Raw genomic sequence first — 18,940 nt, forward strand, 5'->3', positions numbered from 1 at the left:
AGCCACCAGTCAGTGTACAGATATCTCCCTGTGAGAGAGGGGACTCAGAGACACCAGTCAGTGTACAGATATCTCCCTGAGAGAGAGAGAGGGGACTGAGAGACACCAGTCAGTGTACAGATATCTCCCTGAGAGAGTGAGAGGGGACTGAGAGACACCAGTCAGTGTACAGATATCTCCCGGAGTGAGAGGGGACTGAGAGACACCAGTCAGTGTACAGATATCTCCCTGAGAGTGAGAGAGGGACTGAGAGACACCAGTCAGTGTACAGATATCCTTCTGAGAGAGAGAGAGGGGACTGAGAGACACCAGTCAGTGTACAGATATCTCCCTGAGAGAGAGGGGACTGAGAGACACCAGTCAGTGTACAGATATCTCCCTGAGAGAGAGAGAGGGGACTGAGAGACACCAGTCAGTGTACAGATATCTCCCTGAGAGAGAGGGACTGAGAGACACCAGTCAGTGTACAGATATCTCCCTCAGAGAGAGAGAGGGACTGAGAGACACCAGTCAGTGTACAGATATCTCCCTGAGAGAGAGAGAAGGACTGAGAGACAACAGTCAGTGTACAGATATCTCCCTGAGTGAGAGGGGACTGAGAGACACCAGTCAGTGTACAGATATCTCCTGGAGAGAGAGGGGACTGAGAGACACCAGTCAGTGTACAGATATCTCCCTGAGAGACAGGGGACTGAGAGACACCAGTCAGTGTACAGATATCTCCCTGAGAGAGAGGGTAATGAGAGACACCAGTCAGTGTACAGATATCTCCCTGAGAGAGAGGGGACTGAGAGACACCAGTCAGTGTACAGATATCTCCCGGAGAGAGAGAGAGGGACTGAGAGACACCAATCAGTGTACAGATATCTCCCTGAGAGAGAGAGAGGGACTGAGAGACACCAGTCAGTGTACAGATATCTCCCTGAGAGAGGGGGGCCTGAGAGACACCAGTCTGTGTACAGATATCTCCCTGAGAGAGAGAGAGGGGACTGAGAGACACCAGTCAGTGTACAGATATCTCCCTGAGAGAGAGGGACTGAGAGACACCAGTCAGTGTACAGATATCTCCCTGAGATAGAGGGGAATGAGAGACACCAGTCAGTGTACAGATATCTCCCTGAGAGAGAGGGGACTGAGAGACACCAGTCAGTGTACAGATATCTCCCTGAGAGAGAGAGAGGGACTGAGAGACACCAATCCGTGTACAGATATCTCCCTGAGAGAGAGAGAGGGACTGAGAGACACCAGTCAGTGTACAGATATCTCCCTGAGAGAGGGGGGCCTGAGAGACACCAGTCAGTGTACAGATATCTCTCTGAGAGAGAGAGAGGGGACTGAGAGACACCAGTCAGTGTACAGATATCTCCCTGAGAGAGGGAGAGGGACTGAGAGACACCAGTCAGTGTACAGATATCTCCCTGAGATAGAGGGGACTGAGGGACACCAGTCAGTGTACAGATATCTCCCTGAGAGAGAGAGATGGACTGAGAGCCACCAGTCAGTGTACAGATATCTCCCTGTGAGAGAGGGGACTGAGAGACACCAGTCAGTGTACAGATATCTCCCTGAGAGAGAGAGAGGGGACTGAGAGACACCAGTCAGTGTACAGATATCTCCCTGAGAGATTGAGAGGGGACTGAGAGACACCAGTCAGTGTACAGATATCTCCCGGAGTGAGAGGGGACTGAGAGACACCAGTCAGTGTACAGATATCTCCCTGAGAGTGAGAGAGGGACTGAGAGACACCAGTCAGTGTACAGATATCTCCCTGAGAGAGAGAGAAGGGACTGAGAGACACCAGTCAGTGTACAGATATCTCCCTGAGAGAGAGGGGACTGAGAGACACCAGTCAGTGTACAGATATCTCCCTGAGAGAGAGGGGACTGAGAGACACCAGTCAGGGTACAGATATCTCCCTGAGAGAGAGGGGACTGAGAGACACCAGTCAGTGTACAGATATCTCCCTGAGAGAGGGAGAGGGACTGAGAGACACCAGTCAGTGTACAGATATCTCCCTGAGAGAGAGAGAGGGACTGAGAGACACCAGTCAGTGCACAGATATCTCCCTGAGAGAGAGGGGACTGAGAGACACCAGTCAGTGTACAGATATCTCCCTGAGAGAGAGGGGACTGAGAGACACCAGTCAGTGTACAGATATCTCCTGGAGAGAGAGGGGACTGAGAGACACCAGTCAGTGTACAGATATCTCCCTGAGAGAGAGAGAGGGGACTGAGAGACACCAGTCAGTGTACAGATATCTCCTGGAGAGAGAGGGGACTGAGAGACACCAGTCAGTGTACAGATATCTCCCTGAGAGAGAGAGAGGGGACTGAGAGACACCAGTCAGTGCACAGATATCTCCCTGAGAGAGAGGGACTGAGGGACACCAGTCAGTGTACAGATATCTCCCTGAGATACAGGGGACTGAGAGACACCAGTCAGTGTACAGATATCCCCCTGAGAGAGAGAGAGGGGTCTGAGAGACACCAGTCAGTGTACAGATATCTCCCTGAGAGGGAGAGAGGGACTGAGAGACACCAGTCAGTGTACAGATATCTCCCTGAGAGAGAGGGGACTGAGAGACACCAGTCAGTGTACAGATATCTCCCTGAGAGAGGGAGAGGGGACTGAGAGACACCAGTCAGTGTACAGATATCTCCCTGTGAGAGAGGGGACTGAGAGACACCAGTCAGTGTACAGATATCTCCCTGAGAGAGAGAGAGAGGGGACTGAGAGACACCAGTCAGTGTACAGATATCTCCCTGAGAGAGTGAGAGGGGACTGAGAGACACCAGTCAGTGTACAGATATCTCCCGGAGTGAGAGGGGACTGAGAGATACCAGTCAGTGTACAGATATCTCCCTGAGAGAGAGAGAGGGACTGAGAGACACCAGTCAGTGTACAGATATCTCCCTGAGAGAGAGAGAGGGGACTGAGAGACACCAGTCAGTGTACAGATATCTCCCTGAGAGAGAGGGGACTGAGAGACACCAGTCAGTGTACAGATATCTCCCTGAGATCGAGAGAGGGGACTGAGAGACACCAGTCAGTGTACAGATATCTCCCTGAGAGAGAGGGACTGAGAGACACCAGTCAGTGTACAGATATCTTCCTGAGAGAGAGGGGACTGAGAGACACCAGTCAGTGTACAGATATCTCCCTCAGAGAGAGAGAGGGACTGAGAGACACCAGTCAGTGTACAGATATCTCCCTGAGAGAGAGAGAGGGACTGAGAGACACCAGTCAGTGCACAGATATCTCCCTGAGAGAGAGGGGAGTGAGAGACACCAGTCAGTGTACAGATATCTCCCTGAGAGAGAGAGAGGGACTGAGAGACACCAGTCAGTGTACAGATATCTCCGTGAGAGAGAGAGAAGGACTGAGAGACACCAGTCAGTGTACAGATATCTCCCTGAGAGAGAGGGGACTGAGAGACACCAGTCAGTGTACAGATATCTCCTGGAGAGAGAGGGGACTGAGAGACACCAGTCAGTGTACAGATATCTCCCTGAGAGACAGGGGACTGAGAGACACCAGTCAGTGTACAGATATCTCCCTGAGAGAGAGGGGAATGAGAGACACCAGTCAGTGTACAGATATCTCCCTGAGAGAGAGGGGACTGAGAGACACCAGTCAGTGTACAGATATCTCCCGGAGAGAGAGAGAGGGACTGAGAGACACCAATCAGTGTACAGATATCTCCCTGAGAGAGAGAGATGGACTGAGAGCCACCAGTCAGTGTACAGATATCTCCCGGAGTGAGAGGGGACTGAGAGACACCAGTTAGTGGACAGATATCTCCCTGAGACAGTGAGAGGGGACTGAGAGACACCAGTCAGTGTACAGATATCTCCCTGTCAGAGAGGGGACTGAGAGACACCAGTCAGTGTACAGATATCTCCCTGAGAGAGAGAGAGGGGACTGAGAGACACCAGTCAGTGTACAGATATCTCCCTGAGAGAGTGAGAGGGGACTGAGAGACACCAGTCAGTGTACAGATATCTCCCGGAGTGAGAGGGGACTGAGCGACACCAGTCAGTGTACAGATATCTCCCTGAGAGAGAGAGAGGGACTGAGAGACACCAGTCAGTGTACAGATATCTCCCTGAGAGAGAGAGAGGGGACTGAGAGACACCAGTCAGTGTACAGATATCTCCCTGAGAGAGAGGGGACTGAGAGACACCAGTCAGTGTACAGATATCTCCCTGAGAGAGAGAGAGAGGGGACTGAGAGACACCAGTCAGTGTACAGATATCTCCCTGAGAGAGAGGGACTGAGAGACACCAGTCAGTGTACAGATATCTTCCTGAGAGAGAGGGGACTGAGAGACACCAGTCAGTGTACAGATATCTCCCTCAGAGAGAGAGAGGGACTGAGAGACACCAGTCAGTGTACAGATATCTCCCTGAGAGAGAGAGAGGGGACTGAGAGACACCAGTCAGTGTACAGATATCTCCCTGAGAGAGAGAGAGGGACTGAGAGACACCAGTCAGTGTACAGATATCTCCGTGAGAGAGAGAGAGGGACTGAGAGACACCAGTCAGTGTACACATATCTCCCTGAGAGAGAGGGGACTGAGAGACACCAGTCAGTGTACAGATATCTCCTGGAGAGAGAGGGGACTGAGAGACACTAGTCAGTGTACAGATATCTCCCTGAGAGACAGGGGACTGAGAGACACCAGTCAGTGTACAGATATCTCCCTGAGAGAGAGGGGAATGAGAGACACCAGTCAGTGTACAGATATCTCCCTGAGAGAGAGGGGACTGAGAGACACCAGTCAGTGTACAGATATCTCCCTGAGAGAGAGAGAGGGACTGAGAGACACCAATCAGTGTACAGATATCTCCCTGAGAGAGAGAGAGGGACTGAGAGACACCAGTCAGTGTACAGATATCTCCCTGAGAGAGGGGGGCCTGAGAGACACCAGTCAGTGTACAGATATCTCTCTGAGAGAGAGAGAGAGAGAGGGGACTGAGAGACACCAGTCAGTGTACAGATATCTCCCTGAGAGAGGGAGAGGGACTGAGAGACACCAGTCAGTGTACAGATATCTCCCTGAGAGAGGGAGAGGGACTGAGAGACACCAGTCAGTGTACAGATATCTCCCTGAGAGAGAGAGAGGGACTGAGAGACACCAGTCAGTGTACAGATATCTCCCTGAGAGAGAGGGGACTGAGAGACACCAGTCAGTGTACAGATATCTCCCTGAGAGAGAGGGGACTGAGAGACACCAGTCAGTGTACAGATATCTCCCTGAGAGAGAGGGGACTGAGAGACACCAGTCAGTGTACAGATATCTCCCTGAGAGAGAGAGAGGGGACTGAGAGACACCAGTCAGTGTACAGATATCTCCCTGAGAGAGAGGGACTGAGAGACACCAGTCAGTGTACAGATATCTCCCTGAGAGAGAGGGGACTGAGAGACACCAGTCAGTGTACAGATATCTCCCTGAGAGAGAGAGAGGGACTGAGAGACACCAGTCAGTGTTCAGATATCTCCCTGAGAGAGAGAGAGGGACTGAGAGACACCAGTCAGTGCACAGATATCTCCCTGAGAGAGAGGGGACTGAGAGACACCAGTCAGTGTACAGATATCTCCCTGAGAGAGAGAGAGGGACTGAGAGACACCAGTCAGTGTACAGATATCTCCGTGAGAGAGAGAGAGGGACTGAGAGACACCAGTCAGTGTACACATATCTCCCTGAGAGAGAGGGGACTGAGAGACACCAGTCAGTGTACAGATATCTCCTGGAGAGAGAGGGGACTGAGAGACACTAGTCAGTGTACAGATATCTCCCTGAGAGAGAGGGGAATGAGAGACACCAGTCAGTGTACAGATATCTCCCTGAGAGAGAGGGGACTGAGGGACACCAGTCAGTGTACAGATATCTCCCTGAGAGAGAGAGAGGGACTGAGAGACACCAATCAGTGTACAGATATCTCCCTGAGAGAGAGAGAGGGACTGAGAGACACCAGTCAGTGTACAGATATCTCCCTGAGAGAGGGGGGCCTGAGAGACACCAGTCAGTGTGCAGATATCTCTCTCAGAGAGAGAGAGGGACTGAGAGACACCAGTCAATGTACAGATATCTCCCGGAGAGAGAGGGGACTGAGAGACACCAGTCAGTGTACGGATATCTCCCTGAGATAGAGGGGACTGAGAGACACCAGTCAGTGTACAGATATCTCCCTGAGAGAGAGAGAGGGGTCTGAGAGACACCAGTCAGTGTACAGATATCTCCCTGAGAGGGAGAGAGGGACTGAGAGACACCAGTCAGTGTACAGATATCTCCCTGAGAGAGAGGGGACTGAGAGTCACCAGTCAGTGTACAGATATCGCCCTGAGAGAGGGAGAGGGGACTGAGAGACACCAGTCAGTGTACAGATATCTCCCTGTGAGAGAGGGGACTGAGAGACACCAGTCAGTGTACAGATATCTCCCTGAGAGAGAGAGATGGGACTGAGAGACACCAGTCAGTGTACAGATATCTCCCTGAGAGGGTGAGAGGGGACTGAGAGACACCAGTCAGTGTACAGATATCTCCCGGAGTGAGAGGGGACTGAGAGACACCAGTCAGTGTACAGATATCTCCCTGAGAGAGAGAGAGGGACTGAGAGACACCAGTCAGTGTACAGATATCTCCCTGAGAGAGAGAGAGGGGACTGAGAGACACCAGTCAGTGTACAGATATCTCCCTGAGAGAGAGGGGACTGAGAGACACCAGTCAGTGTACAGATATCTCCCTGAGAGAGAGAGAGGGGACTGAGAGACACCAGTCAGTGTACAGATATCTCCCTGAGAGAGAGGGACTGAGAGACACCAGTCAGTGTACAGATATCTTCCTGAGAGAGAGGGGACTGAGAGAAACCAGTCAGTGTACAGATATCTCCCTCAGAGAGAGAGAGGGACTGAGAGACACCAGTCAGTGTACAGATATCTCCCTGAGAGAGAGAGAGGGACTGAGAGACACCAGTCAGTGCACAGATATCTCCCTGAGAGAGAGGGGAGTGAGAGACACCAGTCAGTGTACAGTTATCTCCCTGAGAGAGAGAGAGGGACTGAGAGACACCAGTCAGTGTACAGATATCTCCGTGAGAGAGAGAGAAGGACTGAGAGACACCAGTCAGTGTACAGATATCTCCCTGAGAGAGAGGGGACTGAGAGACACCAGTCAGTGTACAGATATCTCCTGGAGAGAGAGGGGACTGAGAGACACCAGTCAGTGTACAGATATCTCCCTGAGAGACAGGGGACTGAGAGACACCAGTCAGTGTACAGATATCTCCCTGAGAGAGAGGGGAATGAGAGACACCAGTCAGTGTACAGATATCTCCCTGAGAGAGAGGGGACTGAGAGACACCAGTCAGTGTACAGATATCTCCCGGAGAGAGAGAGAGGGACTGAGAGACACCAATCAGTGTACAGATATCTCCCTGAGAGAGAGAAAGGGACTGAGAGACACCAGTCAGTGTACAGATATCTCCCTGAGAGAGGGGGGCCTGAGAGACACCAGTCAGTGTACAGATATCTCCCTGAGAGAGAGAGAGGGGACTGAGAGACACCAGTCAGTGTACAGATATCTCCCTGAGAGAGAGGGACTGAGAGACACCAGTCAGTGTACAGATATCGCCCTGAGAGAGGGAGAGGGGACTGAGAGACACCAGTCAGTGTACAGATATCTCCCTGTGAGAGAGGGGACTGAGAGACACCAGTCAGTGTACAGATATCTCCCTGAGAGAGAGAGATGGGACTGAGAGACACCAGTCAGTGTACAGATATCTCCCTGAGAGGGTGAGAGGGGACTGAGAGACACCAGTCAGTGTACAGATATCTCCCGGAGTGAGAGGGGACTGAGAGACACCAGTCAGTGTACAGATATCTCCCTGAGAGAGAGAGAGGGACTGAGAGACACCAGTCAGTGTACAGATATCTCCCTGAGAGAGAGAGAGGGGACTGAGAGACACCAGTCAGTGTACAGATATCTCCCTGAGAGAGAGGGGACTGAGAGACACCAGTCAGTGTACAGATATCTCCCTGAGAGAGAGAGAGGGGACTGAGAGACACCAATCAGTGTACAGATATCTCCCTGAGAGACAGGGGACTGAGAGACACCAGTCAGTGTACAGATATCTCCCTGAGAGAGAGGGACTGAGAGACACCAGTCAGTGTACAGATATCTCCCTGAGAGAGAGAGATGGACTGAGAGCCACCAGTCAGTGTACAGATATCTCCCGGAGTGAGAGGGGACTGAGAGACACCAGTCAGTGGACAGATATCTCCCTGAGAGAGAGAGAGAGGGGACTGAGAGACACCAGTCAGTGTACAGATATCTCCCTGAGAGAGAGGGACTGAGAGACACCAGTCAGTGTACAGATATCTCCCTGAGAGAGAGGGGACTAAGAGACACCAGTCAGTGTACAGATATCTCCCTCAGAGAGAGAGAGGGACTGAGAGACACCAGTCAGTGTACAGATATCTCCCTGAGAGAGAGAGAGGGACTGAGAGACACCAGTCAGTGTACAGATATCTCCCTGAGAGAGAGAGAGGGACTGAGAGACACCAGTCAGTGTACAGATAACTCCGTGAGAGAGAGAGGGGACTGAGAGACACCAGTCAGTGTACAGATATCTCCCTGAGAGAGAGAGGAGACTGAGAGACACCAGTCAGTATACAGATATCTCCCTGAGAGAGAGGGGACTGAGAGACCCCAGTCAGTGTACAGATATCTCCCTCAGAGAGAGAGAGGGACTGAGAGACACCAGTCAGTGTACAGATATCTCCCTGAGAGAGAGAGAGGGACTGAGAGACACCAGTCAGTGTACAGATATCTCCCTGAGAGAGAGAGAGGGACTGAGAGACACCAGTCAGTGTACAGATAACTCCGTGAGAGAGAGAGGGGACTGAGAGACACCAGTCAGTGTACAGATATCTCCCTGAGAGAGAGAGGAGACTGAGAGACACCAGTCAGTATACAGATATCTCCCTGAGAGAGAGGGGACTGAGAGACCCCAGTCAGTGTACAGATATGCCTCTGAGAGAGAGTGGAATGAAAGACACCAGTCTGTGTACAGATATCTCCCTGAGAGAGAGGGGACTGAGAGACACCAGTCAGTGTACAGATATCTCCCTGAGAGGGAGTGTACTGAGAGACACCAGTCAGTGTACAGATATCTCCCTGAGAGAGAGAGAGGGACTGAGAGACACCAGTCAGTGTACAGATATCTCCCTGAGAGAGAGGGGACTGAGAGACACCAGTCAGTGTACAGATATCTCCCTGAGAGAGTGAGAGGGACTGAGAGACACCAGTCAGTGTACGGATACCTCCCTGAGAGAGAGAGAGGGACTGAGAGACACCAGTCAGTGTACAGATATCTCCCTGAGAGAGAGAGAGGGACTGAGAGACACCAGTCAGTGTACAGATATCTCCCTGAGAGAGAGAGAGGGACTGAGAGACACCAGTCAGTGTACAGATATCTCCCTGAGTGAGAGAGGGGACTGAGAGACACCAGTCAGTGTACAGATATCTCCCTGAGAGAGAGAGAGGGATTGAGAGACACCAGTCAGTGTACAGATATCTCCCTGAGAGAGAGAGAGGGACTGAGAGACACCAGTCAGTGTTCAGATATCTCCCTGAGAGAGAGAGAGGGACTGAGAGTCACCAGTTAGTGTACAGATATCTCCCTGAGAGAGTGGGGACTGAGAGACACCAGTCAGTGTACGGATATCTCCCTGAGAGAGAGAGAGGGGACTGAGAGACACCAGTCAGTGTACAGATATCTCCCTGAGAGAGAGGGACTGAGGGACACCAGTCAGTGTACAGATATCTCCCTGAGAGAGTGAGAGGGGACTGAGAGACACCAGTCAGTGTACAGATATCTCCCTGAGAGAGAGAGAGGGACTGAGAGACACCAGTCAGTGTTCAGATATCTCCCTGAGAGAGAGAGAGGGACTGAGAGACACCAGTCAGTGCACAGATATCTCCCTGAGAGAGAGGGGACTGAGAGACACCAGTCAGTGTACAGATATCTCCCTGAGAGAGAGAGAGGGACTGAGAGACACCAGTCAGTGTACAGATATCTCCCTGAGAGAGAGGGGACTGAGAGACACCAGTCAGTGTACAGATATCTCCTGGAGAGAGAGGGGACTGAGAGACACCAGTCAGTGTACAGATATCTCCCTGAGAGAGAGAGAGGGGACTGAGAGACACCAGTCAATGTACAGATATCTCCCTGAGAGAGAGGGACTGAGGGACACCAGTCAGTGTACAGATATCTCCCTGAGAGAGAGGGGACTGAGAGCCACCAGTCAGTGTACAGATATCTCCCTGAGAGAGAGAGAGGGACTGAGAGACACCAGTCAGTGTACAGATATCTCCCGGAGAGAGAGGGGACTGAGAGACACCAGTCAGTGTACGGATATCTCCCTGAGATAGAGGGGACTGAGAGACACCAGTCAGTGTACAGATATCTCCCTGAGAGAGAGAGAGGGGTCTGAGAGACACCAGTCAGTGTACAGATATCTCCCTGAGAGAGAGGGGACTGAGAGACACCAGTCAGTGTACAGATATCTCCCTGAGAGAGGGAGAGGGGACTGAGAGACACCAGTCAGTGTACAGATATCTCCCTGTGAGAGAGGGCACTGAGATACACCAGTCAGTGTACAGATATCTCCCTGAGAGAGAGAGAGGGGACTGAGAGACACCAGTCAGTGTACAGATAACTCCCTGAGAGAGAGAGGGGACTTAGAGACACCTGTCAGTGTACAGATATCTCCCTGAGAGAGAGGGGACTGAGAGACACCAGTCAGTGTACAGATATCTCCCTGAGAGAGAGGGGACTGAGAGACACCAGTCAGTGTACAGATATCTCCCTGAGAGAGAGAGAGAGGGGAATGAGAGACACCAGTCAGTGTACAGATATCTCCCTGAGAGAGAGGGGACTGAGAGACACCAGTCAGTGTACAGATATCTCCCTGAGAGAGAGAGAGGGACTGAGAGACACCAGTCAGTGTACAGATATCTCCCTGAGAGAGAGAGAGGGACTGAGAGACACCAGTCAGTGCACAGATATCTCCCTGAGAGAGCGGGGACTGAGAGACACCAGTCAGTGTACAGATATCTCCCTGAGAGAGAGGGGACTGAGAGACACCAGTCAGTGTACAGATATCTCCCTGAGAGAGAGAGAGGGACTGAGAGACACCAGTCAGTGTACAGATATCTCCCTGAGAGAGAGAGAGGGAATGAGAGACACCAGTCAGTGTACAGATATCTCCCTGAGAGAGAGGGGACTGAGAGACACCAGTCAGTGTACAGATATCTCCCGGAGAGAGTGGGGACTGAGAGACACCAGTCAGTGTACAGATATCTCCCTGAGAGATAGGGACTGAGAGACACCAGTCAGTGTGCAGATATCTCCCTGAGTGAGAGGGGACTGAGAGACACCAATCAGTGTACAGTTATCTATCTGAGAGAGAGGGGACTGAGAGACACCAGTCAGTGTACAGATATCTCCCTGAGAGAGAGAGAGGGACTGAGAGACACCAGTCAGTGTACAGATATCTCCCTGAGAGAGAGGGGACTGAGAGACACCAGTCAGTGTACAGATATCTCCCGGAGAGAGAGGGACTGATAGACACCAGTCAGTGTACAAATATCTCCCTGAGAGAGTGGGGACTGAGAGACACCAGTCAGTGTACAGATATATCCCTGAGAGAGAGAGGACTGAGAGACACCAGTCTTTGTACAGATATCTCCCTGAGAGAGGGGACTGAGAGACACCAATCAGTGTACAGATATCTCCCTGAGAGAGAGAGAGGGACTGAGAGACACCAGTCAGTGTACAGATATCTCCCGGAGAGAGAGGGGACTGAGAGACACCAGTCAGTGTACAGATATCTCCCTGAGAGAGAGGGGACTGAGAGACACCAGTCAGTGTACAGTTATCTCCCTGAGAGAGAGGGGACTGAGAGACACCAGTCAGTTTACAGATATCTCCCTGAGAGACAGGGGACTGAGAGACACCAGTCTGTGTACAGATACCTCCCTGAGAGAGAGAGGGGACTGAGAGACACCAGTCAGTGTACAGATATCTCCCTGAGAGAGAGGGGACTGAGAGACACCAGTCAGTGTACAGATATCTTCCTGAGAGAGTGGGGACTGAGAGACACCAGTCAGTGTACAGATATCTCCCTGAGAGAGAGAGAGAGGGGAATGAGAGACACCAGTCAGTGTACAGATATCTCCCTCAGAGAGAGGGACTGAGAGACACCAGTCAGTGTACAGATATCTCCCTGAGAGAGAGGTGACTGAGAGACACCAGTCAGTGTACAGATATCTCCCTGAGAGAGAGAGAGGGACTGAGAGACAGCAGTCAGTGTACAGATATCTCCCTGAGAGAGAGAGAGGGACTGAGAGACACCAGTCAGTGTACAGATATCTCCCTGAGAGAGAGAGAGGGGACTGAGAGACACCAGTCAGTGTACAGATATCTCCCTGAGAGAGTGGGGACTGAGAGACACCAGTCAGTGTACAGATATCTCCCTGAGAGAGAGGGGACTGAGAGACACCAGTCAGTGTGCAGATATCTCCCTGAGAGAGAGGGGACTGAGAGACACCAGTCAGTGTACAGATATGTCCCTGAGAGAGAGGGGACTGAGAGACACCAGTCAGTGTACAGATATCTCCCTGAGAGAGAGAGAGGGACTGAGAGACACCAGTCAGTGCACGGATATCTCCCTTAGAGAGAGGGGACTGAGAGACACCAGTCAGTTTACAGATATCTCCCTGAGTGAGAGGGACTGAGAGACACCAGTCACTGTACAAATATCTCCCTGAGAGAGTGGGGACTGAGAGACACCAGTCAGTGTACAGATATCTCCCTGAGAGAGAGTGACTGAGAGACACCAGTCAGTGTACAGATATCTCCCTGAGAGAGAGAGGGGACTGAGAGACACCAGTCAGTGTACAGATATCTCCCTGAGAGAGGGAGGGGACTGAGAGACACCAGTCAGTGTACAGATATCTCCCTGAGAGAGAGAGAGGGGACTGAGAGACACCAGTCAGTGTACAGATATCTCCCTGAGAGAGAGAGGGACTGATAGACACCAGTCAGTGTACAGATATCTCCCTGAGAGAGAGAGGGGACTGAGAGATACCAGTCAGTGTACAGACATCTCCCGGAGAGAGAGGGACTGATAGACACCAGTCAGTGTACAAATATCTCCCTGAGAGAGTGGGGACTGAGAGACACCAGTCAGTGTACAGATATCTCCCTGAGAGAGAGAGGACTGAGAGACACCAGTCAGTGTACAGATATCTCCCTGAGAGAGAGAGGGGACTGAGAGACAACAGTCAGTGTACAGATATCTCCCTGAGAGAGAGAGGGACTGACAGACACCAGTCAGTGTACAGATATCTCCCTGAGAGAGAGAGGGGACTGAGAGATACCAGTCAGTGTACAGATTTCTCCCGGAGAGAGAGGGACTGAGAGACACCAGTCAGTGTACAGATATCTCCCTGAGAGAGTGGGGACTGAGAGACACCAGTCAGTGTACAGATCTTTCCCTGAGAGATAGGGACTGAGAGACACCAGTCCGTGTACAGATATCTCCCTGAGAGAGAGGGGACTGAGAGACACCAGTCAGTGTACAAATATCTCCCTGAGAGAGAGAGAGGGACTGAGAGACACCAGTCAGTGTACAGATATCTCCCTGAGAGAGAGGGGACTGAGAGTCACCAGTCAGTGTACAGATATCTCCCTGAGAGAGAGAGGGGACTGAGAGACACCAGTCAGTGTACAGATATCTCCCTGAGAGAGAGAGAGAGGGACTGAGAGACACCAGTCAGTGTACAGATATCTCCCTGAGAGAGAGGGGACTGAGAGACACCAGTCAGTGTACAGATATCTCCCTGAGAGAGAGAGGGGACTGAGAGACACCAGTCAGTGTACAGATATCTCCCTGAGAGAGAGAGAGAGGGACTGAGAGACACCAGTCAGTGTACAGATATCTCCCTGAGAGAGAGGGGACTGAGAGACACCAGTAAGTGTACAGATATCTCCCGGTGAGAGAGGGACTGAGAGACACCAGTCAGTGTACAGATATCTCCCTGAGAGAGTGGGGACTAAGAGACACCCGTCAGTGTACAGATATCTCCCTGATAGAGAGGGACTGAGAGACACCAGTCAGTGTACAGATATCTCCCTGAGAGAGAGGGGACTGAGAGACACCAGTCAGTGTACAGATATCTCCCTGAGAGAGAGAGGGGACTGAGAGACACCAGTCAGTGTACAGATATCTCCCTGAGAGAGAGGGGACTGAGAGTCACCAGTCAGTGTACAGATATCTCCCTGAGAGAGAGAGGGGACTGAGAGACACCAGTCAGTGTACAGATATATCCCGGAGAGAGAGGGACTGAGAGACACCAGTCAGTGTACAGATATCTCCCTGAGAGAGTGGGGACTGAGAGACACCAGTCAGTGTACAGATATCTCCCTGATAGAGAGGGACTGAGAGACACCAGTCAGTGTACAGATATCTCCCTGAGAGAGAGGGGACTGAGAGACACCAGTCAGTGTACAGATATCTCCCTGAGAGAGAGAGGGGACTGAGAGACACCAGTCAGTGTACAGATATCTCCCTGAGATAGAGGGGACTGAGAGACACCAGTCAGTGTCCAGATATCTCCCTGAGAGAGAGAGAGAGGGGAATGAGAGACACCAGTCAGTGTACAGATATCTCCCTGAGAGAGAGGGACTGAGAGACACCAGTCAGTGTACAGATATCTCCCTGAGAGAGAGGTGACTGAGAGACACCAGTCAGTGTACAGATATCTCCCTGAGAGAGAGAGAGGGACTGAGAGACAGCAGTCAGTGTACAGATATCTCCCTGAGAGAGAGAGAGGGACTGAGAGACACCAGTCAGTGTACAGATATCTCCCTGAGAGAGAGAGAGGGGACTGAGAGACACCAGTCAGTGTACAGATATCTCCCGGAGAGAGAGGGACTGAGAGACACCAGTCAGTGTACAGATATCTCCCTGAGAGAGTGGGGACTGAGAGACACCAGTCAGTGTACAGATATCTCCCTGATAGAGAGGGACTGAGAGACACCAGTCAGTGCACAGATATCTCCCTGAGAGAGAGGGGACTGAGAGACACCAGTCAGTGTACAGATATCTCCCTGAGAGAGAGAGGGGACTGAGAGACACCAGTCAGTGTACAGATATCTCCCTGAGATAGAGGGGACTGAGAGACACCAGTCAGTGTACAGATATCTCCCTTAGAGAGTGGGGACTGAGAGTCACCAGTCAGTGTACAGATATCTCCCTGAGAGAGAGAGAGAGGGGAATGAGAGACACCAGTCAGTGTACAGATATCTCCCTGAGAGAGAGGGACTGAGAGACACCAGTCAGTGTACAGATATCTCCCTGAGAGAGAGGTGACTGAGAGACACCAGTCAGTGTACAGATATCTCCCTGAGAGAGAGAGAGGGACTGAGAGACACCAGTCAGTGTACAGATATCTCCCTGAGATAGAGGGGACTGAGAGACACCAGTCAGTGTACAGATATCTCCCTGTGAGAGGGAGGGGACTGAGAGACACCAGTCAGTGTACAGATATCTCCCTGAGAGAGTGGGGATGAGAGACAACAGTCAGTGTACAGATATCTCCCTGAGAGAGAGGGACTGAGAGACACCAGTCAGTGTACAGATATCTCCCTGAGAGAGAGGGGACTGAGAGACACCAGTCAGTGTACAGATAACTCCCTGAGTGAGAGAGGGGACTTAGTGACACCTGTCAGTGTACAGATATCTCCCTGAGAGAGAGGGGACTGAGAGACACCTGTCAGTGTACAGATATCTCCCTGAGAGAGAGAGGGACTGAGAGACACCAGCCAGTGTACAGATATCTCCCTGAGAGAGAGAGAGGGACTGAGAGACACCAGTCAATGTACAGATATCTCCCTGAGAGAGAGGGGACTGAGAGACACCAGTCAGTGTACAGATATCTCCCTGAGAGAGAGGGGACTGAGAGACACCAGTCAGTGTACAGATATCTCCCTGAGAGAGAGAAGGACTGAAAGCCACCAGTCAGTGTACAAATATCTCCCTGAGAGAGTGGGGACTCAGAGACACCAGTCAGTGTACAGCTATCTCCCTGAGAGAGAGAGGGGACTGAGAGACACCAGTCAGTGTACAGATATCTCCCTGAGAGAGAGGGGACTGAGAGACACCAGTCAGTGTACAGATATCTCCCTGAGAGAGTGGGGACTGAGAGACACCAGTCAGTGTCCAGATATCTCCCTGAGAGAGAGAGAGGGACTGAGAGACACCAGTCAGTGTACAGATATCACCCTGAGAGAGTGGGGACTGAGAGACACCAGTCAGTGTACAGATATCTCCCTGAGAGAGAGAGGGACTGAGAGACACCAGTCAGTGTACAGATATCTCCCTGAGAGAGAGAGAGGGACTGAGAGAGACCAGTCAGTGTACAGATATCTCCCTGAGAGAGAGAGAGGGGACTGAGAGACACCAGTCAGTGTACAGATATCTCCCTGAGAGAGAGGGACTGAGAGACACCAGTCAGTGTACAGATATCTCCCTGAGAGAGAGAGAGGGACTGAGAGACACCAGTCAGTGTACAGATATCTCCCTGAGAGAGAGAGAGGGAATGAGAGACACCAGTCAGTGTACAGATATCTCCCTGAGAGAGAGGGGACTGAGAGACACCAGTCAGTGTACAGATATCTCCCGGAGAGAGTGGGGACTGAGAGACACCAGTCAGTGTACAGATATCTCCCTGAGAGATAGGGACTGAGAGACACCAGTCAGTGTGCAGATATCTCCCTGAGTGAGAGGGGACTGAGAGACACCAATCAGTGTACAGTTATCTATCTGAGAGAGAGGGGACTGAGAGACACCAGTCAGTGTACAGATATCTCCCTGAGAGAGAGAGAGGGACTGAGAGACACCAGTCAGTGTACAGATATCTCCCTGAGAGAGAGGGGACTGAGAGACACCAGTCAGTGTACAGATATCTCCCGGAGAGAGAGGGACTGATAGACACCAGTCAGTGTACAAATATCTCCCTGAGAGAGTGGGGACTGAGAGACACCAGTCAGTGTACAGATATATCCCTGAGAGAGAGAGGACTGAGAGACACCAGTCTTTGTACAGATATCTCCCTGAGAGAGGGGACTGAGAGACACCAATCAGTGTACAGATATCTCCCTGAGAGAGAGAGAGGGACTGAGAGACACCAGTCAGTGTACAGATATCTCCCGGAGAGAGAGGGGACTGAGAGACACCAGTCAGTGTACAGATATCTCCCTGAGAGAGAGGGGACTGAGAGACACCAGTCAGTGTACAGTTATCTCCCTGAGAGAGAGGGGACTGAGAGACACCAGTCAGTTTACAGATATCTCCCTGAGAGAGAGGGGACTGAGAGACACCAGTCTGTGTACAGATACCTCCCTGAGAGAGAGAGGGGACTGAGAGACACCAGTCAGTGTACAGATATCTCCCTGAGAGAGAGGGGACTGAGAGACACCAGTCAGTGTACAGATATCTTCCTGAGAGTGTGGGGACTGAGAGACACCAGTCAGTGTACAGATATCTCCCTGAGAGAGAGAGAGAGGGGAATGAGAGACACCAGTCAGTGTACAGATATCTCCCTGAGAGAGAGGGAATGAGAGACACCAGTTAGTGTACAGATATCTCCCTGAGAGAGAGGTGACTGAGAGACACCAGTCAGTGTACAGATATCTCCCTGAGAGAGAGAGAGGGACTGAGAGACAGCAGTCAGTGTACAGATATCTCCCTGAGAGAGAGAGAGGGACTGAGAGACACCAGTCAGTGTACAGATATCTCCCTGAGAGAGAGAGAGGGGACTGAGAGAAACCATTCAGTGTACAGATATCTCCCTGAGAGAGAGGGACTGAGAGACACCAGTCAGTGTACAGATATCTCCCTGAGAGAGAGGGGACTGAGAGACACCAGTCAGTGTGCAGATATCTCCCTGAGAGAGAGGGGACTGAGAGACACCAGTCAGTGTACAGATATGTCCCTGAGAGAGAGGGGACTGAGAGACACCAGTCAGTGTACAGATATCTCCCTGAGAGAGAGAGAGGGACTGAGAGACACCAGTCAGTTTACAGATATCTCCCTGAGTGAGAGGGACTGAGAGACACCAGTCACTGTACAAATATCTCCCTGAGAGAGTGGGGACTGAGAGACACCAGTCAGTGTACAGATATCTCCCTGAGAGAGAGAGGGACTGAGAGACACCAGTCAGTGTACAGATATCTCCCTGAGAGAGAGAGAGGGGACTGAGAGACACCAGTCAGTGTACAGATATCTCCCTGAGAGAGAGGGGACTGAGAGACACCAGTCAGTGTACAGATATCTCCCTGAGAGAGGGAGAGGGGACTGAGAGACACCAGTCAGTGTACAGATATCTCCCTGAGAGAGAGGGCACTGAGATACACCAGTCAGTGTACAAATATCTCCCTGAGAGAGAGAGAGGGGACTGAGAGACACCAGTCAGTGTACAGATATCTCCCTGAGAGTGAGAGAGGGACTGAGAGACACCAGTCAGTGTACAGATATCTCCCTGAGAGAGAGAGAGGGGACTGAGAGACACCAGTCAGTGTACAGATATCTCCCGGAGAGAGAGGGCACTGAGAGACACCAGTCAGTGTACAGATATCTCCCTGAGAGAGAGAGAGGGGACTGAGAGACACCAGTCAGTGTACAGATATCTCCCTGAGAGAGAGGGACTGAGAGACACCAGTCAGTGTACAGATATCTCCCTGAGAGAGAGGGGACTGAGAGACACCAGTCAGTGTACAGATATCTCCCTGAGAGAGAGAGAGGGACTGAGAGACACCAGTCAGTGTACAGATATCTCCCTGAGAGAGAGAGAGGGACTGAGAGACACCAG

The 18,940-nt window shown here is 51.5% G+C and overlaps 2 long non-coding RNA genes across 3 annotated transcripts in view; both read right to left on the reverse strand.

Moving 5' to 3' along the window:
- The window catches only part of LOC144674565 (uncharacterized), a 60,033-nt gene extending 42,395 nt beyond the window's left edge, over positions 1-17,638 (reverse strand). For both annotated transcript variants that reach the window (XR_013574580.1, XR_013574579.1), the window contains exons 1-2: positions 17,587-17,638; positions 13,777-14,027 (exon numbers count right to left, since the gene is read on the reverse strand). This is a non-coding gene — a long non-coding RNA (uncharacterized LOC144674565). The remainder of the gene's footprint in view (positions 1-13,776; positions 14,028-17,586) is intronic.
- Positions 1-18,940, reverse strand: part of LOC144674564 (uncharacterized) — an 88,600-nt gene that overhangs the window by 48,750 nt on the left and 20,910 nt on the right. The gene's annotated exons all lie outside the window — the stretch shown is intronic.

Source organism: Cetorhinus maximus, unplaced genomic scaffold (assembly GCF_964194155.1).
Source record: "Cetorhinus maximus unplaced genomic scaffold, sCetMax3.hap1.1 HAP1_SCAFFOLD_700, whole genome shotgun sequence".
NCBI lineage: Eukaryota > Metazoa > Chordata > Chondrichthyes > Lamniformes > Cetorhinidae > Cetorhinus > Cetorhinus maximus.